This window comes from Meles meles, chromosome 15, assembly GCF_922984935.1.
Source record: "Meles meles chromosome 15, mMelMel3.1 paternal haplotype, whole genome shotgun sequence".
In the NCBI taxonomy this organism is placed as follows: Eukaryota; Metazoa; Chordata; class Mammalia; order Carnivora; family Mustelidae; genus Meles; species Meles meles.
The window spans coordinates 25,229,722-25,255,230 of record NC_060080.1 but is presented as its reverse complement, the minus strand read 5'-3'; positions in this window follow the sequence as shown (position 1 = coordinate 25,255,230).

The following is a 25,509-nucleotide window of genomic DNA, read 5'->3' as shown; positions in this document are numbered from 1 at the left end:
TTACCAAGACCCCATCAAACTTCTTTGTTCCTATGTTTTCTTCTAGAAGTTCTTCATGGCTTCAGGTCTTATATTTAAGTCTTAATCCATTTTGACTTGACTTTTGTGAGTGATATAAGATGTGGGTCCAGTTTCATTCTTTTACATATGAATATTAAATAATCCCAGATGATTGAATGAATGATTTATATTAACATATAATGTATTATTTGCTTCAGGGGTACAGGTCTGTGAATCCTCAGTCTCACACAATTCACCATAGCACATACATTCCCCAGTGTCTATAACCCAGCCATCCTATCCCTCCTCCTTCAACCCCCAGGAAACCTCAGTTTCTTTCCTGAGATTAAGAGTCTCTCATGGTTTGTTTCTCTCCCTGGTCCCATCTTGTTTCATTTTTTCACCCTCCCTTGCCCCCACAATCCCCCACCCTGCCTCTCAAATTCCTCTTATCACAGAGATCATATGATAATTGTCTTTCTCTGATTGACTTATTTTGCTCAGCATAATAACCTCTAGTCCCATCCATGTTGTTGCAAATGGTGAGATTTCATTTTTGATGGCTGCATAGTATTCCACTATATATATATATATATATATATATATATATATATATGAATATAGCATCCATTTCTTCCATATATATATATGTGTGTGTGTGTGTATATATATATATATATATATATATATATATATATATATGCACACTACTTCTTCTTTATCCATTCATCTCTTGATGAACATCAAAGTTTTTTCCATAGTTTGGCTATTGTGGATATTGCTGCTATAAACATTTGGGTGTACAAGCCCTTTCAAATCACTACATTTTTATCTTTAGGGTAAATACCCAGTACTGCAATTGCTGGGTCATAGGGTAGCTCTATTTTCAATGTTTTGAGGAACCTCCACACTGTTTTCCAGAGTGGCTTCACCAGCTTGCATTCCCACCAAGAGTGTAGGAAGGCTCCCCCTTCTCCACATCCTCACCAACATCTGTTGTTTCCTGACCTGGTAATTTTAGCTATTCTGACTGGTGTGGGGTGGTATCTCATTGTGGTTTTGATTTGTATTTCCCTGATGCTGAGTGATGTGGAGCACTTTTTCATGTGTCTGTTGGCCATCTGGATATCTTCTTTGCAGAAATGTCTGTTCATGTCTTCTGCCCATTTCTTGATTGGATTATTTGTTCTTTGGGTGTTGAGTTTGCTAAGTTCTTTATAGATTTTGGATACTAGCCCTTAACTGATATGTCATTTGCAAATATCTTCTTTCTATTCTGTTGGTTGTCTTTCAGTTTTGTTGACTGTTTCCTTTGCTGTGCAAAAGCTTTTGATCTTGATGAAGTCCCAATAGTTCATTTTTGTCTTTGCTTCTCTTGTTTTTGGCGATGATTCTAAGGAGAAGTTGCTGTGGCTGAGGTCGAGGAGGTTGCTGCCTGTGTTCTCCTCAAGGATTTTGACAGATTCCTGTCTCACATTGAGGTCTTTCATCCCTTTTGAGTCTATTTTTGTGTGTGGTGTAAGGAAATGGTCCAGTTTCATTCTTCTGGATGGCTGTCCAATTTTCCCAACACCATTTGTTGAAGAAGCTGTCTTTTTTCCATTGGACATTCTTTCCTGCTTTGTCAAAAATTAGTTGGCCATAGAGTTGAGGGTCTATTTCTGGGCTGTCTATTCTGCTCCATTGATCTATGTGTCTGTTTTTGTGCCAGTACCATACTGTCTTGATGATGACAGCTTTGTAATAGAGCTCGAAGTCTGGAATTGTGATGCCACCAAGTTTGACTTTCTTTTTCAACATTCCTTTGGCTATTCAGGGTCTTTTCTGGTTCCATATAAATTTTAGGATTATTTGTTCCATTTATTTGGAAAAAAGTGATGGTATTTTGTTAGGGATTGCATTAAATGTATAGAGAGCTTTAGATAGCATAGACATTTTCACAATATTTGTTCTTCCAATCCATGAACATAGAATGTTTTTCCATTTCTTTTGTCTTCCTCAATTTTTTTCATGAGTACTTTATAGTTTTCTGAGTATAGATTCTTTGCTTCTTTGGTTAGGTTTATTCCTAGGTATCTTATGATTTTGGGTGCAATTGTAAATGGGATTGACTCCTTAATTTTTCTTTCTTCTGTTTTGCTGTTGGTGTATAGAAATGCAACTGATTTCTGTGCATTGATTTTATATCCTGACACTGTACTGAATTCCTGTACAAGTTCTGACAGTTTGGAGTGGACTCTTGGGTTTTTCACCTAAAGTGTCATATCACCTGCAAAGAGTGAGGATTTAACTTCTTCTTTGCCAATTTGGATGTCTTTTGTTTCTTTTTGTTGTCTGATTGCTGAGGTTAGGACTTCTAGTACTATGTTGAATGGCAGTAATGATAGTGGACATCCCTGCCGTGTTCCTGACCTTAGGGGGAAAGCTCTCAGTTTTTCCCCATTGAGAATGATTTTCGCTGTGGGTTTTTCATAGATGGTTTTGATGATGTTGAGGTATGTACCCTTTATCCCTACCCTGTGAAGAGTTTTGATTAAGAAAGGATGCTGTACTTCGTCAAATGCTTTTTTCAGCATCTATTGAGAGTATCATATGGTTCTTGTTCTTTCGTTTATTAATGCATTGTGTACATTGATTGATTTGTGGATGTTGAACCAACCTTGGAGCCCAGGAATAAATCCCACTTGGTCATGTGAATAAACCTTTTAATGTACTTTTGGATCATTTTGGTTAGTCATTTGGTGAGAATTTTTGCATCTGTGTTTATCAAAGATATTAGTCTATAATTCTTTTTCATGGGGTTTTTGTCTGGTTTTGGGATCATAAAATGAGTTTGGAAGTTTTCCTTACATTTCTATTTTTTGGAACAGTTTCAGGAGGATAAGTATTAATTCTTTAAATGTTTGGTACAGTGAACTGGGGGAAATCAGAGGGGAAAATGAACCATGAAAGACTGTGTACTCTGAGAAACAAACAGGGTTTTAGAGGGTAGGAGGGTGGGGGTTGAGGTGAGCCTGGTGGTGGGTACTAAGGAAGGTGCATATTGCATGGGACACTGGGTGTGGTGCATAAACAATGAATCTTGGAACACTGAAAAAATTAAATTAAATTAAAAAATAATAAATGCTTGGTAGAATTCTCCTGGGAAGTCATCTGGCCATGGGATCTTGTTTGTTGGGAGATTTTTGGTGACTGCTTCAATGTCCTTACTAATTATGGGTCTGTTCTGTTTTCCACTTCTTCCTGGTTCAGTTTTGGTAGTTTATATGTCTCTAGGAATGCATCCATTTCTTCCAGATTGTCAAATTTGCTGGTGTATATTGTTGCTCATAATATGTTTTTATAATTGTTTGTATTTCTTTGGTGTTGGCTGTGATCTCTCTTCTTTCATTCATGACTTTATTAATTTGGGTCCTTTCTCTTTTCTTTTTGATAACTCTGGCCAGTGGTTTATCAATCTTATTAATTCTTTTAAAGAACCAGCTCCTAAGTTTCACTGATTTTTTTCTACTGTTCTTTTGGTTTCTATTTCATTGATTTATGTTCTGATCTTTATTATTTTTCTTCTCCTGCTGGATTTGGGCTTTCTTTGCTGTTCTTTCTCCAGCTCCTTTAGGTGTAAGGATAGGTTGCATACTTGAGACCTTTCTTATTTCTTGAGAAAGGCTTGTATTGTTATATACTTTCCTCTCAGGACCACCTTTACTGTGTCCCACAGATTTTGAACTGTTGTGTTTTCTTATTCATTTGTTTCCATGATTTTTTTCAATTCTTCAATTTCCTGATTGACCCATTCATTCATTCTTTAGTAGGATGCTCTTTAGCCTCCATGTATTTGAGTTCCTTTTTTCCTCTTGTGGTTGAATTCTAGTTTCCAAGCACTGTGGTCTGAAAATATATAGGTAATGATCCTGATCTTTTGGTACTGGTTGAGACCTGATTTATGACCCGGGATGTGATCTATTCTGGAGAATGTTCCATGTGCACTAGAGGAGAATGTGTATTCTTTTGCTTTGGGATGGAATGTTCTGAATAGATCTGTGATGACCATCTGGTCCAGTGTGTCATTTAAAACCTTGATTTCCTTGTTGATCTTTTGCTTGGATGATCTGTCCGTTTCAGTGAGGGAGCTGTTAAATTTAGCTACTATTATTGTATTATTGTTGATATGTTTCAATCTAACATTTCCACCATTGTATGTTACAGACCTCTTGTACTGAGCTGCTTTCAGGATTTTCTCTTTGTCACTGAGACTTGTAAGTTTTGCTATTAGATGACAGAGTGTTGACTTATTTTTATTGATTTTGAGGGGGTTTCTCTGTGCTTTCTGGATTTTGATGCTTGTTCCCTTCACCAAATTAGGGAAATTCTCTGCCATAATTTGCTCCACTATACCTTCTGCCCCTTTCTCTTTCATCTTCTTCTGGGATCCCAATTATTCTAATATTGTTTCATCTGATGGTATCACTTATCTCCCAAATTTTCCCCTTGTGATCCAGTAGTTGTTTCTCTCTCTTTTGCTCAGCTTCTTTATTCTCCATCATTTGGTCTTCTGTATCACTAATTCTCTCTCCTGCCTCATTTATCCTAGTAGTAAGAGACTCCATTTTTTAAAATTAATTTATTTATTTTTTCAGCGTAACAGTATTCATTGCTTTTGCACAACACCCAGTGCTCCATGCAACACGTGCCCTCCCTATTACCCACCACCTGGTTCCCCCAACCTCCCACCCCCACCCCTTCAAAACCCCCAGGTTGTTTCTCTGAGTCCATAGTCTCTCATGGTTCGCCTCCCCTTCCAATTTCCCCCAACTTCCTTCTCCTCTCCATCTCCCAATGTCCTCCATGTCATTTGTTATGCTCCGCAAATAAGTGAAACCATATGATACTGGACCCTCTCTGCTTGACTTATTTCACTCAGCACAATCACCTCCAGTCCTGTCCATGTTGCTACAAAAGTTGGGTATTCATCTTTTTTTTTTAATAAACATATAATGTATTTTTATCCCCAGAGGTACAGGTCTGTGAATCACCAGGTTTACACACTTCACAGGACTCACAACAGCACATACCCTCCCTAATGTCCATAACCCCACTCCCCCTCTCCCAACCCCACCTCCTCCCAGCAACCCCCAGTTTGTTTTGTGAGATTAAGAGTCATTTATGGTTTGTCTCCCTCCCAATCCCATCTTGTTTCATTTATTCTTCTCCTATCCCCCTTACCCCCCATGTTGCATCTCCATGTCCTCATATCAGGGAGATCATATGATAGTTGTCTTTCTCCGATTGACTTATTTCACTAAGCATGATACCCTCTAGTTCCATCCACGTCGTCGCAAATGGCAAGACTTATTTCTTTTGATGGCTGCATAGTATTCCATTGTGTATATATACCACATCTTCTTTATCCATTCATCTGTTGATGGACATCTAGGTTCTTTCCATAGTTTGGCTATTGTAGACATTGTTGCTATAAACATTCGGGTACACGTGCCCCTTCAGATCACTATGTTTGTATCTTTAGGGTAAATACCCAGTAGTGCAATTGCTGGGTCATAGGATAGTTCTATTTTCAACATTTTGAGTAACCTCCATGCTGTTTTCCAGAATGGTTGCACCAGCTTGCATTCCCACCAACAGTGGAGGAGGGTTCCCCTTTCTCCACATCCTCGCCAGCATCTGTCATTTCCTGGCTTGTTAATTTTAGCCATTCTGACTGGTGTAAGGTGGTATCTCATTGTGGTTTTGATTTGTATTTCCCTGATGCCGAGTGATGTGGAGCACTTTTTCATGTGTCTGTTGGCCATCTGGATGTCTTCTTTGCAGAAATGTCTGTTCATATCCTCTGCCCATTTCTTGATTGGGTTGTTTGTTCTTTGGGTGTTGAGTTTGCTAAGTTCCTTATAGATTTTGGATACTAGCCCTTTATCTGATATGTCATTTGCAAATATCTTCTCCCATTCTGTCAGTTGTCTTTTGGTTTTGTTAACTGTTTCCTTTGCTGTGCAAAAGCTTTTGATCTTGATGAAGTCCTAATAGTTCATTTTTGCCCTTGCTTCCCTTGCCTTTGGCGATGTTCCTAGGAAGAAGTTGCTGCGGCTGAGGTCGAAGAGGTTGCTGCTTGTGTTCTCCTCAAGGATTTTGACAGATTCCTGTCTCACATTGAGGTCCTTCATCCATTTTGAGTCTATTTTCGTGTGTGGTGTAAGGAAGTGGTCCAATTTCATTTTTCTGCATGTGGCTGTCCAATTTTCCCAGCACCATTTATTGAAGAGGCTGTCTTTTTTCCATTGGACATTCTTTCCTGCTTTGTCAAAGATTAGTTGACCATAGAGTTGAGGGTCTATTTCTGGGCTCTCTATTCTGTTCCATTGATCTATGTGTCTGTTTTTGTGCCAGTACCATGCTGTCTTGATGATGACAGCTTTGTAATAGAGCTTGAAGTCTGGAATTGTGATGCTACCCACTTTGGCTTTCTTTTTCAATATTCCTTTGGCTATTCAAGGTCTTTTCTGGTTCCATATAAATTTCAGGATTATTTGTTCCATTTCTTTGAAAAAAAATGGATGGTATTTTGATAGGGATTGCATTAAATGTGTATATTGCTTTAGGTAGCATAGACATTTTCACAATATTTATTCTTCCAATCCAGGAGCATGGAACATTTTTCCATTTCTTTGTGTCTTCCTCAATTTCTTTCATGAGTACTTTATAGTTTTCTGCATATAGATTCTTAGCCTCTTTGGATAGGTTTATTCCTAGGTATCTTATAGTTTTGGGTGCAATTGTAAATGGGATTGACTCCTTAATTTCTCTTTCTTCTATCTTCTTGTTGGTGTACAGAAATGCAACTGATTTCTGTGCATTGATTTTATATCCTGACACTGTACTGAATTCCTGTACAAGTTCTAGCAGTTTTGGAGTAGAGTCTTTTGGGTTTTCCACATATAGTATCGTATCATCTGCGAAGAGTGATAGTTTGACTTCTTCTTTGCCGATTGGGATGCCTTTAATTTCTTTTTGTTGTCTGATTGCTGAGGCTAGGACTTCTAGTACTATGTTGAATAGCAGTGGTAATAATGGACATCCCTGCTGTGTTCCTGACCTTAGCAGAAAAGTTCTCAGTTTTTTTCCATTGAGAATGATATTTGCGGTGGGTTTTTCATAGATGGCTTTGATAATATTGAGGTATGTGCCCTCTATCCCTACACTTTGAAGAGTTTTGATCAGGAAAGGATGCTGTACTTTGTCAAATGCTTTTTCAGCATCTATTGAGAGTATCATTATGATTCTTGTTCTTTCTTTTATTAATGTATTGTATCACATTGATTGATTTGTGGATGTTGTACTAACCTTGCAGTCCTGGAGTAAATCCCACTTGATCATGGTGAATAATCCTTTTAATGTACTGTTGAATCCTATTGGCTAATATTTTGGTGAGAATTTTTGCATCTGTGTTCATCAAGGATATTGGTCTGTAGTTCTCTTTTTTGATGTGATCCTTCTCTGGTTTTGGGATCAAGGTGATGCTGGCCTCATAAAATGAGTTTGGAAGTTTTCCTTCCATTTCTATTCTTTGGAACAGTTTCAGGAGAATAGGAATTAATTGTTCTTTAAATGTTTGGCAGAATTCCCCTGGGAAGCCGTCTGGCCCTGGGCTTTTGTTTGTCTGGAGATTTTTGATGACTGTTTCAATCTCCTTACTGGTTATGGGCCTGTTCAGGTTTTCTATTTCTAAGAGACTCCATTTTTGATCGTACCTAATTAATAACTTTTTAAATTTTACCTTGGCTCTATTTTAGTTCTTTATTTCTCCAGAAAGAGATTTTGTTTCTCCAGAAAGGGATTCACTAGTATCTTCCATGCTTGTCTCAAACCCAGTTAACACCTTGAGAACTGTCATTCTGAACTCTAGTTCTGACATCTTACTAATGTCTGTATTGATTAGGTCCTGAGCCATTGGCACTACTTCTTGTTGTTATTGTTGTTGTTGTTTTAGATGAGTTTTTCCACCTTGTCATTTTATCTAGATAAGAATAGATGAATGAAAGAACAAAACACTAAAAGGGTAGCAACAACCCCAGAAAAATATACACTAACTAAATTGGAAGAGACCTGAAACCGGTGGGGGGTGGGGGAGAAGAAAAGGGAAAAAAATAAAAAAAAATATATATATGTCCAAAAGAACCGGCATGATATATTCAGAGCATTAAATGAGCAATATATATATATATATGTATATATATATATATATACCCTTCATATATATTCATTCATATATATATATGAATGACAGGTGAATAGAACAGAGCCACACATTTGATTTTGGGTGTATTTTGGTCTGTTAGAAGAAACTGCCTCCCAAAATTTTAAGGAAAATAAAACATATATATACAAAAATAAAGGTAAACATGATAAAGGGATGAAATATTTCTCTAAAGTTGAAAATTTAAAAGGGTTCTAAAGAGGAATTGATAGGATATGAAGTTGGTTGAATAAAGACAGAAAAGAGGAAAGAATTTGGTCAGGCTGGAGAGTAGAACAAAGCCATGTGCTAGATTTAGGGCATATTTTGATCTGCTAGAAGAAACTGCATCCCAAAATTTTAAAGAAAGAAAAACCTATATGTATATAAAAAATAAGGTTAAATACAATGAAGGGATAGAATAGGACTATAACAATGAAAATTTAAAAAGATTTTTTAAAAAGGCATTGATAAGATAAAATAAGTAAAAAGGTTAAAATAGGAAAGAGGAAAAATTTTAAAAATAGAATAAGAAAACATAAAATTTAAAGAATTTAACTTTTAATGACTAAAGAATCATGGGGAAAAGCCATGAATTCTATGTGATGCATTGCCCTATCTCTGGAGTTCTGCAGTTCTCATTGATCAATGAGCTTTGTCTTGGCTGGATGTTCTTGCTGATCTTCTTGGGGGGGAGGGGATGTTGCGGTGATGCTCAAATGTCTTTGCCTGAGGCAGAATCGTACTGCCCTTGCCAGGGGCCAGACTAAACAATTGGCTCAGGTTCACTCCCAGGAGATTTTGTTCCCTGAATGCTTTCCATACAGCTTTGGAGGACAGGAATGAAGTTGGCAGCCTCCTAATCTCTGGCCCTGGAGGAGCTAAGAGCTTGGGGCCCCACTCCTTAGTGCGCCCTCAGAGAGAAGCAGTCAATCACTCCTGTCTCCTTGGTCTCTGGCCAAGAGAATGGTCTTGAATGAGACCAAGAATGGTCTCTGGCCATTCTCCATGTTCACCTGGCCCCTGACCAAGCATTTCTATCTCTGGTGCATGGCCCTGTTTGGAGTCTCCAAACCGAGCAGATTCCTGCTGTGTGCTCCTGTGCTGCCCCTCCTGGAAAAGAAAGGTGGTGATCTGTCCAGATCTGCCACGTTTGGGGTCCCTGCTTGAAGAGCAGTGGCCTAACAGTGCTGTGGATCATGGCTTAAGGTAACCCTGAACTGAAAGCCCACTCCTCAGCTCTGTCTCTGTAGCTGGCTTCCCCACTCTGATCCTGACAGCTTTGCCACACTCAGACACCCCTGGTCTTTCTGTGACCCTGTGGGTCGTGAGACCACACTGTCCCTGTGAGAGCTCCACCCCTGGCTTACCCTCTAAAGTTCCATTTCTCAGTGGAGCTGACTTCTAAAATTTCCAATTTTGTGCTCCGCTGCTCTCTCACTTGCCAGGAGCCACCCCTCTCCCCATGGTCTATCTTTCCATGTGTTGCCTCAGGTTCACTTCTCCACATGTCCTACCTTCCAGAAAGTGGTCACTTTTCTGTTCCTAGAATTGCTATTCTTCTTCTTTTATATCTCCTATTGAGTTTGTAGGTGTTCAGAATGGTTTGGTAACTATCTAGCTGAACTTCTGGGACGCAATGATATTTAGGTATCCTACTCCTCCACCATCTTGCTTCCCCCCCAGATGATTTATTGAAGAAACCTTTTCTCCTTTGAATATTCTTGGCTCCTTTGTCAAATATAAGCTTGGGTTTCTTTCTGGGTTCTCAGTTCTCTTTTATTGGTCTGCATATTTTTATGCCAGTACTGTACTGTTTTGATGCTTATAGCTTAATAGTACAGCCTGAATTCAGGAAATGTGATGGCTCCTGCTTTGTTCTTTTTTCTTAGGATTTCTTTGGCTCGTCAGGGTCTTTCATGGATTCATATAAATTCTAGGGGTGTTTTTTCCCACCACTTTGGAAATGCCATTGGAATCTTGATAGGGATTACATGGAATCTATAGATGGCTTTTGATAGTATTGACATTTTAACAATATTAATCATTTCAATCGATAGGCATGGAATACTTTTCCATTTATATGTATCTTTGATTTCTTTCATCAGTGTCTTGTAATTTTCAGAGTAGAAATCTTTCATCACCTTAGTTAAATTTATTCCTTAGTATTTCTTTTTTGTTTTTTTTATTTTTTTATAAACAAATAATGTATTATTAGCCCCAGGGGTACATGTCTGTGAATTGCCAGGTTTATACACACTTCACAGCACTCACCATAGCACATACCCTCCCCAATGTCCATAACACCACCACCCTATCCCTATACCCTCCCCCTGGCTACCTTCAGTTTGTTTTGTGACATTAACAGTCTCTTATGATTTGTCTCCCTCCTGATACTGTCTTGTTTCATTTATTCTTTTTCTAACTCCCAAACTCCCCCCACGTTGCATCTCCACGTCCTCATATCAGGGGGATCATATGATAGCTGTCTTTCTCTGATTGACTTATTTCACTTCATGGTCGAAATGGCAATATTTCATTTCTCTGCTGCATAATATTCCATTGAATATATATACCACATCTTCTGTATCCATTCATCTGTTGATGTACATCTAGGTTCTTTCCATAGTTTGGATATTGTGGACATTGGTGCTATAAACATTCGGGTGCACGTGACCCTTTGGATCACTATGTTTGCATCTTTAGGGTAAATACCCAGTAGTGCAATAGCTGGGCCATAAGGTAGCTCCATTTTCAACTTATTGAGGAACATCCATGCTGTTTTCCAGTGTGGTTGCACCAGCTTGCATTCCCACCAACAGTGTAGGAGGGTTCCCCTTTCTCCTCATCCTTGCCAGCATCTGTCATTTCCTGACTTGTTAATTTTAGCCATTCTGACTGGTGTGAGGTGGTATCTCATTGTGGTTTTGATTTGTATTTCCCTGACACTGAGTGATGTGGAGCATTTTTTCATGTGTCTGTTGGCCATCTGGATGTCTTCTTTGCAGAAATGTCTGTTCATGTCTTCTGCCCATTTCTTGATTGGATTATTTGTTCTTTGGGTGTTGAGTTTGCTAAGCTCTTTATAGATTTTGGATACTAGCTCTTTCTCTGATATGTCATTTGCAAATATCTTCTCCCATTCTGTCAGTTGTCTTTTGGTTTTGTTAACTGTTTCCTTTGCTGTGCAAAAGCTTTTGATCTTGATGAAGTCCCAATAGTTCATTTTTGCCCTTGCTTCCCTTGCCTTTGGCGATGTTCCTAGGAAGAAGTTGCTGTGGCTGAGGTAGAAGAGGTTGCTGCCTGTGTTCTCCTCAAGGATTTTGACATATTCCTGTCTCACATTGAGGTCTTTCATCCCTTTTGAGTCTATTTTTGTGTGTGGTGTAAGGAAATGGTCCAATTTTATTTTTCTGCATGTGGCTGTCCAATTTTCCCAACACTATTTGTTGAAGAAGCTGTCTTTTTTCCATTGGACATTCTTTCCTGCTTTGTCAAAAATTAGTTGGCCATAGAGTTGAGGGTCTATTTCTGGGCTGTCTATTCTGCTCCATTGATCTATGTGTCTGTTTTTGTGCCAGTACCATACTGTCTTGATGATGACAGCTTTGTAATAGAGCTCGAAGTCTGGAATTGTGATGCCACCAAGTTTGACTTTCTTTTTCAATATTTCTTTGGCTATTCGAGGTCTTTTCTGGTTCCATATAAATTTCAGGATTATTTGTTCCATTTATTTGGAAAAAAGTGATGGTATTTTGTTAGGGATTGCATTAAATGTATAGAGAGCTTTAGATAGCATAGACATTTTCACAATATTTGTTCTTCCAATCCATGAACATAGAATGTTTTTCCATTTCTTTTGTCTTCCTCAATTTTTTTCATGAGTACTTTATAGTTTTCTGAGTATAGATTCTTTGCTTCTTTGGTTAGGTTTATTCCTAGGTATCTTATGATTTTGGGTGCAATTGTAAATGGGATTGACTCCTTAATTTTTCTTTCTTCTGTCTTGTTGTTTGTGTATAGAAATGCAACTGATTTCTGTGCATTGATTTTATATCCTGACACTGTACTGAATTCCTGTACAAGTTCTAGCAGATTTGGAGTGGAGTCTTTTGGGTTTTGCACATATAATATCATATCATCTGCGAAGAGTGATAGTTTGACTTCTTTGCCGATTTGGATGCCTTTAATTTCTTTTTGTTGTCTGATTGCTGAGGCTAGGACTTCTAGTACTATGTTGAATAGGAGTGATGATAGTGGACATCCCTGCCGTGTACCTGATCTTAGTAGAAAAGCTCTCAGTTTTTCTCCATTGAGAATGATATTTGCGGTGGGTTTTTCATAGATGGCTTTGATGATATTGAGGTGTGTACCCTCTATCCCTAAACTTTGTAGAGTTTTTATCGGGAAAGGATGCTGTACTTTGTCAAATGCTTTTTCAGCATCTACTGAGAGTATCCTATGGTTCTTGTTCTTTCTTTTATTAATGTATTATATCACATTGATTGATTTGCAGATGTTGAACCAACCTTGCAGCCCTCAAATAAATCCCACTTGGTCATGGTGAATAATCCTTTTAATGTACTATTGAATCCTATTGGCTAGTATTTTGGTGAGAATTTTCACATCTGTGTTCATCAAGGATATTGGTTTGTAGTACTCTTTTTTGATGTGATCCTTCTCTGGTTTTGGGATCAAGGTGATGCTGGCCTCATAAAATGAGTTTGGAAGTTTTCCTTCCATTTCTATTCTTTGGAACAGTTTCAGGAGAATAGGAATTAATTGTTCTTTAAATGTTTGGCAGAATTCCCCTGGGAAGCCATCTGGCCCTGGGCCGTTGTTTGTCTGGAGATTTTTGATGACTTTTTCAATCTCCTTACTGGTTATGGGTCTTTTCAGGTTTTCTATTTCTTCCTGGATCAGTTGTGGTAGTTTATATGTCTCTAGGAATGCATCTATTTCTTCCAGATTGTCAAATTTGTTGGCGTAGAGTTGCTCATAGTATGTTCTTATAATTGTTTATATTTCTTTGGTGTTGGTTGTGATCTCTCCTCTTTTCATCCATGATTTTATTTATTTGGGTCCTTTCTCTTTTCTTTTTGATAAGTCTGGCCCGGGGTTTATCAATCTTATTAATTCTTTCAAAGAACCAGCTCCTAGTTTCATTGATTTGTTCTATTGTTTTTTTGAGTTTCTATTTCATTGGTTTCTCCTCTGTTCTTTATTATTTCTCTTCTCCTGCTGGGTTTAGGCTTTCGTTGTGTTCTTTCTCCAGCTGCTTTGGGTGTAGGGTTAGGTTGTGTATTTGAGATCTTTCTTGTTTCTTGAGAAAGGCTTGTACCACTATATATTTTCCTCTGAGGACTACCTTTGTTGTGTCCCACAGATTTTGAACAGTTGTGTTTTCATTTTCATTTGTTTCCATGAATTTTTTCAATTCTTCTTTAATTTCCTGGTTGACCCATTCCTTCTTTAGAAAGATGCTCTTTAGTCTCCATGTATTTGGGTTCTTTCCAAATTTCCTCTTTTGATTGAGTTCTAGCTTCAGAGCATTGTGGTCTGAAAATATGCAGGGAATGATCCCAATCTTTTGATACCAGTTGAGACCTGATTTATGACCAAGGATGTGATCTATTCTGGAGAATGTTCCATGTGCATTAGAGAAGAATGTGTATTCTGTTGCTTTGGGATGGAATGTCCTGAATAGATCTGTGATGTCCATCTGGTCCAGTGTGTCATTTAAGGCCTTGATTTCCTTGTTGATCTTTTGCTTGGATAATCTGTCCATTTCAGTGAGGGGAGTGTTAAAGTACCCTACTATTATTGTATTATTGTCAATGTGTTTCTTTGATTTTTTTATTAATTGGTTTATATAGTTGGGTGGTCCCATGTTAGGGGCATAGATATTTAAAATTGTTAGGGGCACCTGGGTGGCTCAGTGGGTTAAAGCCTCTGCCTTCAGCTCCCATAGTGATTCCAGGATCCTGGGATCGAGCCCCACATCGGGCTCTCTGCTCGGTGGGGAGCCTGCTTCCTCCTCTCTCTCTGTCTGCCTCTCTGCCTACTTGTGATCTCTCTCTCTGTGAAATAAATAAATAAAATCTTTAAATAAAATAAAATTGTTAGATCTTCTTGTTGGACAGACCCTTTGAGTATGATATAGTGTCCTTCCTCATCTCTTATTATAGTCTTTGGCTTCAAATCTAATTGATCTGATATAAGGATTGCCACCCCAGCTTTCTTTTGATGTCCATTAGCATGGTAAATTGTTTTCCACTCCCTCACTTTAAATCTGGAGGTGTCTTTGAGTCTAAAATGAGTTTCTTTTAGGCAGCATATTGATGGGTTTTGTTTTTTTATCCTTTCTGATACCCTGTGTCTTTTGATTAGGGCATTTAGCCCATTTACATTCAGGGTAACTATTGAGAGATATGAATTTATTGCCATTGTATTGCCTGTAAGGTGACTGTTACTATATATTTTCTCTATTCCTTTCTGATCTACTACTTTTAGGGTCTTTCTTTGCTTAGCAGACTCCTTTCAATACTTCCTGTAGAGCTGGTTTGGTGTTTTCAAATTCTTTCGGTTTTTGTTTTTCCTGGAAGCTTTTTACCTCTGCTCCTATTTTCAGTGATAGCCTAGATGGATATAGTATTTTTGGCTGCATGTTTCTCTCATTTAGTATCTGAATAGATCATGCCAGTTTTTTGTGACCTGCCAGGTCTCTGTGGATAAGTCCGCTGCCAAACTAGTATTTTTCCCATTGTATGTACAGACTTCTTCTCCTGGGCTGCTTTCAGGATTTTCTCTTTGTTGCTAAGACTTGTAAATGTTACTATTAGGTGATGGGGTGTGGACCTATTCTTATGGATTTTGAAGGGAGTTCTCTGCACCTCCTGGATTTTTATGCTTGTTCCCTTTGCCATATTAGGGAAATTCTCTATAATAATTCTCTCCAATATACCTTCTGCTCCCCTCTCTCTTTCTTCTTCTTTTGGAATCCCAATTATTCTAATGTTGTTTCGTCTCATGGTGTCACTTATCTCCCGAATTCTCCCCTTGAGGTCCAGTATTTGTTTGTCTCTCTCTTGCTCAGCTTCTTTATTCTCTGTCATTTGGTCTTCTATATCACTAATTCTTTCTTTTACCTCATTTATTCTAGCAGAAAGAGCCTCCATTTTTTCATTGCACCTCATTAATAGCTTTTTGGGTTTCAACTTGGTTAGATTTTAGTTCTTTTATTTCTCCAGAAAAGACTTTTATTTCTCCAGACAGGGTTTCTCTAATATCTTCCATGCCTTTTTCGAGCCTGGCTAGAACCTTGAGAATCATCATTCTGAACTCTAGATCTGACATTTTACCAATGTCCGTATTGATTAGGTTCCTAGACTTCGATACTGCCTCTTCTTCTTCTTCTTTTTTTTTTTTTTTTTGTGGTGAGTTTTTCCGCCTTCTCATTTTGTCCAGATAAGAATATATAAAGCTGTGAAGTGTGTAAACCTGGCGATTCACAGACCTGTACCCCTGGGGATAAAAATACATTATATGTTTATTAAAAAAAAAAAAAACAAAATTTGGAAGGGGAGGCGAACCATAAGAGACTATGGACTCTGAAAAACAACCTGAGGGTTTTGAAGGGTCAGGGGTGGGAGGTTGGGGGAACAGGTGGTGGGTAATGGGGAGGGCACGTTTTGCATGGAGCACTGGGTGTTGTGCAAAAAGAATGAATACTGTTACGCTGAAAAAATAAATAAAATGGAAAAAAAATTAGAAAAAAAAAAAGAATATATAAAGGAGCAAATAAAATACTAAAAGGGTGGCAAAGACCCCAGGAAAATGTGCTTTAACCAAATCAGAAGAGATCCCAAATCTTGGGAGGAAAAGGGATAAAATGAGTTCAGAAAAAAAAAAATTAAAAAAAGAAAACAAATAATGAAAAATATAAAAAAGAAAAATATATATATATATTAGACTGGTGACTAGAACAAGGTCACCCACTTAATTTTGGGAGTGTTTTGGTCTCTTAGAAGAAACTACCTCCCAAAATTTTAAAGAATGAAAAAAATATATAAGGGTAAACACAATGAAGGGATGGAATATGCCTATACAGTTGAAAAAAATTTTTTTTTGTTTTAAATTTCTAAAAAGGGAGTTGATAAAGTAAGTTGGTTGGGAGAATAAAAAAAAAAGAAAGTGGAGAGAATTTGCTCAGGCTGGAGACTAGAACAAGCCCGGAGCTAGATTTAGGGTAGATTTTGATCTATTAGAAGAAGTTATACCCCAAATTTTTTAGAAGAAAAAACCCTATAGGTATACAAAAAATAAAGTTAGATATAATGAAGGATAAAATATGACTATAGTAATGAAGATTCAAAAAAGAGTATTATTTTTTTAATGAAAGGTATTATTGAGATAAACTAGTTAAAAAACGTTAAAAGAGGCACCCAGGTGGCTCAGAGGGGTAAGCCTCTGCCTTCAGCTCAGGTCATGATCTCAGGGTCCTGGGATCGAGCCCCACATTGGACTCTCTGCTCAGCAGGGAGCCTGCTTCTCCCTCTGTCTGCCTACTTGTGATTTCTGTCAAATAAATAAATAAATAAAAAAATCTTGAAAAATAAAATAAAATAAAAAACATTAAAAGAGGGAAGGTAAAAGTTAAAAAAATTAGCAGAGGAAAAAAATAAAATTAAAAATAAATAAATAAAAATTAATTAACTGCAAGACTAAGGAATCATGAGGAGAAAGGCATGAATTCCACGCTTTGCTTTCTCCTCCTCTGGAATTCTGCTGTTCTCCTTGGTAAGTGAACTTGGTCTTGGCTGGATTTCTTGCTGATCTTCTGGGGGAGAGGCCTGTTGTAGTGATTCTCAAGTGTCTTTGCCCGAGGTGGAATTGCATCGCCCTTACCAGGGGCCAGGATAAGTAATCTGCTCAGGTTCACTTTCAGGAGCTTTTGTTCCCTGAACAATTTCCGTAGAGTTCCGGAGGACGGGAATGGAAATGGCGGCCTCCCAATCTCTGGCCCAGAGGAGCTGAGAGCTCAAGCCCCCACTCCTCAGTGCACCTTCAGAAAAAAGTGCTCAATTTCTCCCCTCTCCCTGGCCTCTGGCCGTGCTCCATGCTCACCCAGCCTGTGACCAAGTGTCTCTGTCTCTGGCACACAGCTCTGCCTGGAGTCTCTGAACCCCGCAGATCCCTGAGCTCTTCCAGGAGGTGTCTTCCTGGATCTTGTGGGGACCACAATCACAGAGCAGTGGCCTGTGCCATGGATTATGGTTCAAGGTAACCCTGAGCTGAGAGCTCACTCCTCAGCTCTGACTCTGTAGCCGGCTTTCTTGCTTTATGACCTGCGAGCTCTGCAACACTCAGACACCCCTGATCCTTCTGTGACCTTGCGGTACCTGGGGCCATGCTGACCCCACGTGGGCTTCACCCCAGTTTAGCCTCTGGAGCAATGTCCCTCAGTGGAGCAGACTTTTTAAGGTCCTGATTTTGTGCTCAATTGTTCTGCTACTTGTCTGGAGCCGGCCCCTCCCCCTGCGGTCTATCTTCCCCTCGCTTTGGATTCACTTCTCCGCCAGTCCTACCTTTCAGAATGTGGTCGATTTCCTGTTTCTAGAATTGTTGCTCTTCTCCTCTTTGATTTCCTGCTGGATTTGGAGGTGTTCACATGCTTTGATAAGCTATCTAGCTGATCTCCTGCTACCTGATGTCATCTCAGACTGCTCCTTCTCTGCCATCTTGACTTCTCCCCCTCCAGTATTTTATTATTATTATTATTTTTTTAAGATTTATTTATTTATTTATTTGACAGAGAGATCACAAGTAGGCAGATAGGCAGGCAGAGAGAGAGGAGGAAGCAGGCTCCCCACGGAGCAGAGAGCCCGACGCGGGGCTCGATCCCAGGACCCTGAGATCATGACCTGAGCCGAAGGCAGCGGCTTAATCCACTGAGCCACCCAGGCGCCCCAGTATTTTATTATTTTTGATGCTATTGTAAATGGGATTGATTTATTTCTTTTTCAGAATATTTGTTGTTAATGTACAGAGATTCTACTGATTTTTGTGTTAATTTTATATCCTGTAACTTTACTGAACTCATTCATTAGTTCTAACAAGTTTTTGGGTTTTCTTTGTTTGTTGTGAAAGAAAGAGAAAGAGGGAGCATGTGCTCTTGTGCACAAGGAAGGAGAGGAGAGGAAGAGGGAGAGGGAGAGAGAGAAAGAGAATCCTAAGCAGACTTTATGACCAGCTCAGATTCTGTTATGGGGCTCAATCTCATGACCCTGAGATCATGACCTAAATATGACCTAAGTAGTGTGCTTAAACAACTGATACACCCAGTGCCCAAATCTAATAATTTTTTAGTTGAATCTTTAAAATTTCCTGTATATAAAGTAAATCATGTCATCTGCAAGTAGAGACAATTTTGTTTCTTCCTTTCTAATTCTGATACTTTTTCTTTCTTTTTCATGCCTGATTACTTTAGCTGGATGTTTAGTACTATGTAGAACAGGAATGGTGAGAGTGGGCACCTCTATCTTGCTACTGATCTTAAAGAAAAAGTTTTCAACATCTCACCAGTAAGAGTGATAATAGCTGTAGGCTTGTCATCAATGAATTTTGTTTGTTGAGATACATTACATCTATGCCTAATTTGCCAAGAGTTTTTATCATGAATGGATATTGACTTTTCACCTTGATTCTTTTATAGAGTTACAATATATTTCTCCCTTGGACAAATGCTGTGAACCCTTATAGATCTTTAATATTTGCTGGGTAAATATGTCCTCTTTTGTATGTATGCTATCCACACACATTTCAAATAGTCTATTTGGAAAGTATCTAATTTATGATGGCAAAAATCTAATCCCACCATCCTACTGAGTATCATGAGGTCTGATCTCCCCTTTTAGGTCCTCTTCCCTTGATGACTTCGAGGATATTCTCAGGGGATTTTTGATTATATTTATAAAGGAAGGAAAGGTTGATGTGTTAAGGGTGTGGTAGTCAATGCCTTAATCCAGTAAACACTCATCATCTGCCTTTCTGCAGAGGTTTTGCAAATAAGAGTATTTTTTTTAAAAATTGCAAGTCAGGGGTTTTATGTTTCCACATCAATCTCCACCTGCCATTTCCATGAAGATGCTTTTCTAGGGTTGGAACATGAAAAGTCTTGATTAAAGAATTAAATTTAAGGATCTGACTTTTTTTTAAAAAGATTTCATTTATTCATTTGACACAGACAGAGATCACGAGTAGGCAGAAAGGCAGAAAGGCAGGCGGGGGGCAAGGGGGCAGGCTCCCTGCCGAGCAGAAGCCGGACGCGGGGCTTGATCCCAGGACCCTGAGATCACGACCTGAGCTGAAGGCAGAGGCTTCCTGAGTCACTGAGGCAGCCCCTTACTGAAATTTTTTATTGAGACTGCACAATGGGAACATACTTTGACCCCCACTCTACTCTTGTTTTCCCCACAGAAAGAATGAAGGATGTAGATATGGAGGCCAGAGGGTTACAATGAAAGAAGAGAAGGAAATTGGGTGTGGTGGGAATTTGTAAGAAAGGAAAGTGACAGAGAAAGCTGCTGAGACTAAACCATCCTGCTCCTTTTCCACCTGCAGAGTCAGACATTCAAGAGGAAGAGGATTTGTTTGGAAGGTACTACATCACCTACATCTGGCAGGAAACCAGACCCAGACTAGGTGGCATGGGCTTGTTCTACTCGCTGTCCTACTATGGTAAATTGATTGTCTCATCAGTGTGAAACTTAATCTTGCAGCTCTTTTTTTTTTTTAAAGATTTTATTTATTTATTTGACAGAGAGAGAGAGAGATCACAAGTAGGCAGAGAGGCAGGCAGAGAAAGAGGAGGAAGCAGGCTCCCTGCCGAGCAGAGAGCCCGACGCGGGACTCGATCCCAGGACCCTGAGATCATGACCTGAGCCGAAGGCAGCGGCTTAATCCACTGAGCCACCCAGGTGCCCCAATCTTGCAGCTCTTGATCTCGTTTCCCATCATGCACCATCGGCCTCCCGGGAAGCTCCTAGTCCATCTGTGCAGGTGCCTTACTTATCCGTTCGGTTGTTCTGTAGTTTTTACTCTGTCTTCCTCTCCTCTGGTTCCACTCAGTGCTGTGTGAAGAAGCACAGCCAGGCTTCTGAAGTCTTCTGAGCTGTTCTTCTCTCTCTCTACCATCCCCAGGTCCTGGGGGTCAAAGCTGAGTTACATTCTTCCTTATTAACCAAAGCCAGCACCTCACTGAGCTGGGGATCTCCATACCTGGTGCTGAAGGAAAAATGTCCAGCCCACAAACATGTTTTTCCCTATCTTTTAATGTTGTTGTTCTAGAACATTAAAAGGAGTTGAAGAAATACTGGAAAATTGATAAACAAGAGCATTAAAACTCACAGGATTTTAAGTTTAAATATTTTATTTATGTCTGTCAAAAGAATTTATTACAGTTTTACTTTCCTGGCTTGACAGAAGCAGAGTCATCAATAGCATCTCCAAAATCTCCTTCTGGAAAAAAACTCACCATAAAAAACTCTGCCTCAGCATGGGAGTATTAGATCTTGTCTATTTAAAATTTTCATATTTTGTTCATAAAAGTTGCCATTAATTTTGATTTCAAAATATTGCACTAAAATAGTTTTTGTGTTGATTGCTGAGTTTTTCACCCTATTAAACATGCCCAGCCTGAGTGCCTCATTTGCCTCACCCTAAACCCAGGCCTGACAAAGCTATACCATATTCTAGGCTGGAGGGGGCAGAAGGGCACTGTTAGCTGACACCTGGATGGATTACTGAAACAGACTAAGCATGTGCTCAGGGAACCTGCAAAGTTGCGCACCGAAACCAAAACCGAAACCAAATAGACAAGATCACAGTTGGAATAAGCTTTTCTTTTTCTTTTTTATTTATTTTTTTTATTTAAAGTAAATTAGCCAACATACAGCCCATCATTAGTTTCAGATGTAATATTCAATAATTCATCAGTTGCATATAATGGCGAATGCTCATCACATCCTCCACCCACCTCCCCTTCAGCAACCCTCATTTTGCTTCCCAGAGTTAAGTCTCTCATGGTTTCTTCCCATTCGGTTTTCCCTCCCTTCCCTTATAATCCTCTGCACTATTTCTTATATTCCACATATGAGTGAAACCATATAATTGTCTTTCTCTGCTTGACTTATTTCACTTAGCATAATCCCCTCCAGTTCCATCCACATCAATGTAACTGGTAGGTATTCATCCTTTCTGATGGCTGAGTAATATTCCATTGTGTGGAGATATGAATGTGTGTGTGTGTGTGTGTGTGTGTGTGTGTGTGTGTATAATCTCACATCTTCTTTATCCATTCTTCTGTTGAAGGACATCTTGGCTTCCTCCACATTTTGGCTATTGTTTACATTGCTGCTATGAACATTGGGATGCATGTGTCCTTTGTTTCACTACATTTGTATCTTTGGGGTAATTGCTGGATCATAGGGTTGCTATGATCCCCTATGATCATAGGGTTGCTAACTTCTTGAGGAACCTCCATACTATTATCTAGAATGGCTGCACCAGCTTGCATTCCCACCAACAGTGTAAGAGGGTTCCCCTTTCTTCACATCTTTGCAAACATTTTTTGTTTCCTGTCTTCTTGTTTTTAGTCATTCTGACTAGTGTAAGGTGGCTTCTCATTATAGTTTTGATTTGTATTTCCTTGATGTCAAGTGATAGGGAGCATTTTCTCATGTCTGTTGGCCATTTGTATGTCTTCTTTGGAGAAATGTCTGCTCATGTCTTCTGCCCATCTCTTGAGTGGTTTATTTATTTTTTGGGTGTTGAGTGTGATAAGTTCTTTATAGATCTTGGATACCAGCTCTTTATCTGATATGTCATTTGCAAATATCTCCTTCAATTCCATAGGTTGTCTTTTAGTTTTGTTGACTATTTCCCTTGCTGTGCAGAAGCTTTTTATCTTAATGAAGTCTCAATAGTTCATTTTTGCTTTTGTTTCCCTTGCCTTTAGAGACATGTCTTACAAGGAGTTGCTGCAGCTGAGGTCAAAGAGGTTGTTGCTTTTGTTCTCCTCTAGGATTTTCATGGACTCCTGTCTCACATTTAGGTCATTTATCCACTTTGAGTTTCTCTTTATGTATTGTTTAAGAGAATGGTCCAGTTTCATTCTTCTCTATGTGTCTGTCCAATTTTCCCAACATCAATTGTTGAAGAGACTGTCTCTTTCCTGCTTTGTTGATGACTATTTGACCACAGAGTTGAGGGTCCATTTCTGGGATCTCTTTTCTGTTTCATTGATCTTTGTGTCTGTTTTTGTGAGAGGACTGTTCTGTCTTGATGAGCTTTGTAATAGAGCTTGAAGTTAGGCATTGTGATGCCCCAAGCTTTGTTTTCTTTTTCAAAATTCTTTTGGCTATCTGGGGTATTTTCTGGTTCCATACAAATTTTAGGATTGTTTGTTCCAGCTCTGTGAAAAATTTCAGTGATGTTTTGATAGGGATTACATTGAATGTGTAGATAGCTCTGGGTAGCATAGATATTTGAACAATATTTATTCTTCTAATTCATGAGCATGGAATGTTTTTTCATCTCTGTGTCTTCCTCAATTCCTTTCATAAATGTTCTGTAGTTTATAGAGTACAGATCCTTCACCTCTTTAGTTAGGTTTATTCCTAGGTATCTTATCATTTGGGGTTCAGTTGTAAATGGGATGAACTCCTTAATTTCTCTCTCTTCTGTCTCATTATTAGTGTATAGAAATGCAACTGATTTCTGTGCATTGATTTTGTATCCTGACACATTACTGAATCACTATATGAGTTCTAGCAATTTGGGGATAGAGTCTTTTCAGTTTTCCACATAAAGTATCATGTGATCTGTGAAGAGTGAGAGTTTGACTTTTTCTTTACCAATTTGAATGCTTTTTATTTCTTTTTGTTGCCTATTACTGAGGCTAGGACTTATGGCACTGTATTGAACAACAGTGGTGAGAGTGGGCATCTGTCATGTTCTCAACCTTAGGGGGAAATCTCTTAATTTTTCCCCATCAAGGATATTTGCTGTGAGCTTTTCATAGATGGCTTTTACAATATTGAGGTATGTTCTCTCTAACCCTACACTGTGAAGAGTTTTAATCAAGAAAGGATGCTGTAGGAGCACCTGGGTGGCTCAGTGGGTTAAATCCTCTGCCTTCGACTCAGGTCATGATCCCAGGGTCCTGGGATTGAGCCCCGCATTGGACTCTCTGCTCAGCAGGAGCCTGCTTCCTCCTCTCTCTCTGCCTGTCTCTCTGCTTACTTGAGATCTCTGTCTGTCAAATAAATAAATAAAATCTTTTTTTAAAAAAAAGAAAGGATGCGGGGCGCCTGGGTGGCTCAGTGGGTTAAAGCCTCTGCCTTCGGCTCAGGTCATGATCCCAGGGTCCTGGGATTGAGCCCCGCATCGGGCTTTCTGCTTGGCAGGGAGCCTGCTTCCGTTCCTCTTTCTCTGCCTGCCTCTCTGCCTACTTCTGATCTCTGTCTGTCAAGTAAATAAATAAAATCTTAAAAAAAAATAATAAAAAAATAAAAAATAAAAAGAAAGGATGCTGTACTTTGTGAAATGCTTTTTCTGCATCAATTGAGAAGATCACATGGCTCTTGTCTTTTATTATGTAAATTATCACATTGATTGATTTGCTGATGTTGAACCACGTTTGCATCCCAGGAATAAATCCTACTTGGTTGTAGTGCATAATCCTTTTAATATACTGTTGGATCCTATTGGCTAGTATCTTGGTGAGTAATTTGACATCCATGTTCATCAGGGAAATTGATATGTAATTATCTTTTTTAATGGTGTCTTTGTCTGGTTTCAGGATCAAGGCAATTCTGGCCTCATAGAATGAGTTTGGAAGTTTTCATTCCATTTCTATTTTTTGAAATGGCTTCAGTAGAATGGGTATTATTTCTTCTTTAAATGTTTGATAGATTTGCCCTGGGAAGCCATCTGGCTCTAGACCCTTTTTTGTGGGGGGAGGTTTTTGATTACTGCTTAAAATTCCTTGTGGGTTATTGGTCTGATCAGATTTTCTATTTCTTCCTGTTCCAGTTTTGGTAGTTTGTAAGTTTCCAGGAATACATCTATTTCTTCCAGATTGCATAATTTGTTGGTATATAGTTGCTCATAATATGTTATTAAAATTGTATTTTCTTGCTGTTGGTGTGATCTCTCCTCTTTCATTCATGATTTAATTAATTTTAGTACTTTCTCTTTTCTTTTCGATGAGTTTGGCTAGGGGTTTGTCAATCTTATTAATTCTTTCAAAGAACAAACATCTAGTTTTATTGATCTGTTCTATTCTTCTCCTGGTTTCTAGTTCATTGATTTCTGCTCTAATTTTTATTTCTCTTCTCCTGCTTGGTGTAGGCTTTATTTGCTATTCTTTCTCCAGCTCCTTTAGCAAAAGGTTAACTTATGTATTTGAGATTTTCTAATTTTTTTTTTTTTTTTTTTTTAGAAAGGCTTGTATTGCAATGCAATTCTCCCTTAGGACTGCCTTTGCTGTATCCCAAAAGTTTTGAACAGTTGTGTTTTCATTCTCACTCATTTCTGTAAAGTTTTAAAATTCTTTTTAATTGCCTGGTTGACCCATTCACTCTTCAGTAGGATGCTCTTTAACCTCCAAATGTTTACATTCCTTCAAATTTCCTCTTGTGATTGAGTTCAAGTATCAAAGCAGTGTGGTCAGAAAATATGCAGGGAAAAATCCCAGTCTTTTGGTATTGGTTGAGACCTGACTTGTGACCCAATATGTGATCTATACTGGAGAACGTTCTGTATACACTTGAGAAAAATCTATATATATCTGTGAAGTCCATCTGGTCCAGCGTGTCATTCAAAACCATTGTTTCCACGGGTGCCTGGGTGGCTCAGTGGGTTAAGGCCTCTACCTTCGGCTTAGGTCATGATCCCAGAGTCCTGGGATAGAGCCCCACGTTGGGCTCTCTGCTCAGCAGGGGGCCTGCTTCCTCCTCTCTCTCTCTCTCTGCCTTCCTCTCTGCCTACTTGTGATCTCTGTCTGTCAAATAAAATAAATAAAATCTTTAAACAAACAAACAAACAAAAGAACCCGTTATTTCCTTGTTGATCTTCTGCTTAGGTGATCTGTCCATTGTTGTGAGTGGGAGGTGGAAGTCCCCTATTATTCATGTATTATTATCAATGTGTCTCTTTACTTTGGTTATTAATTGGTTGATATAATTGGCTGCTCTCAAGTT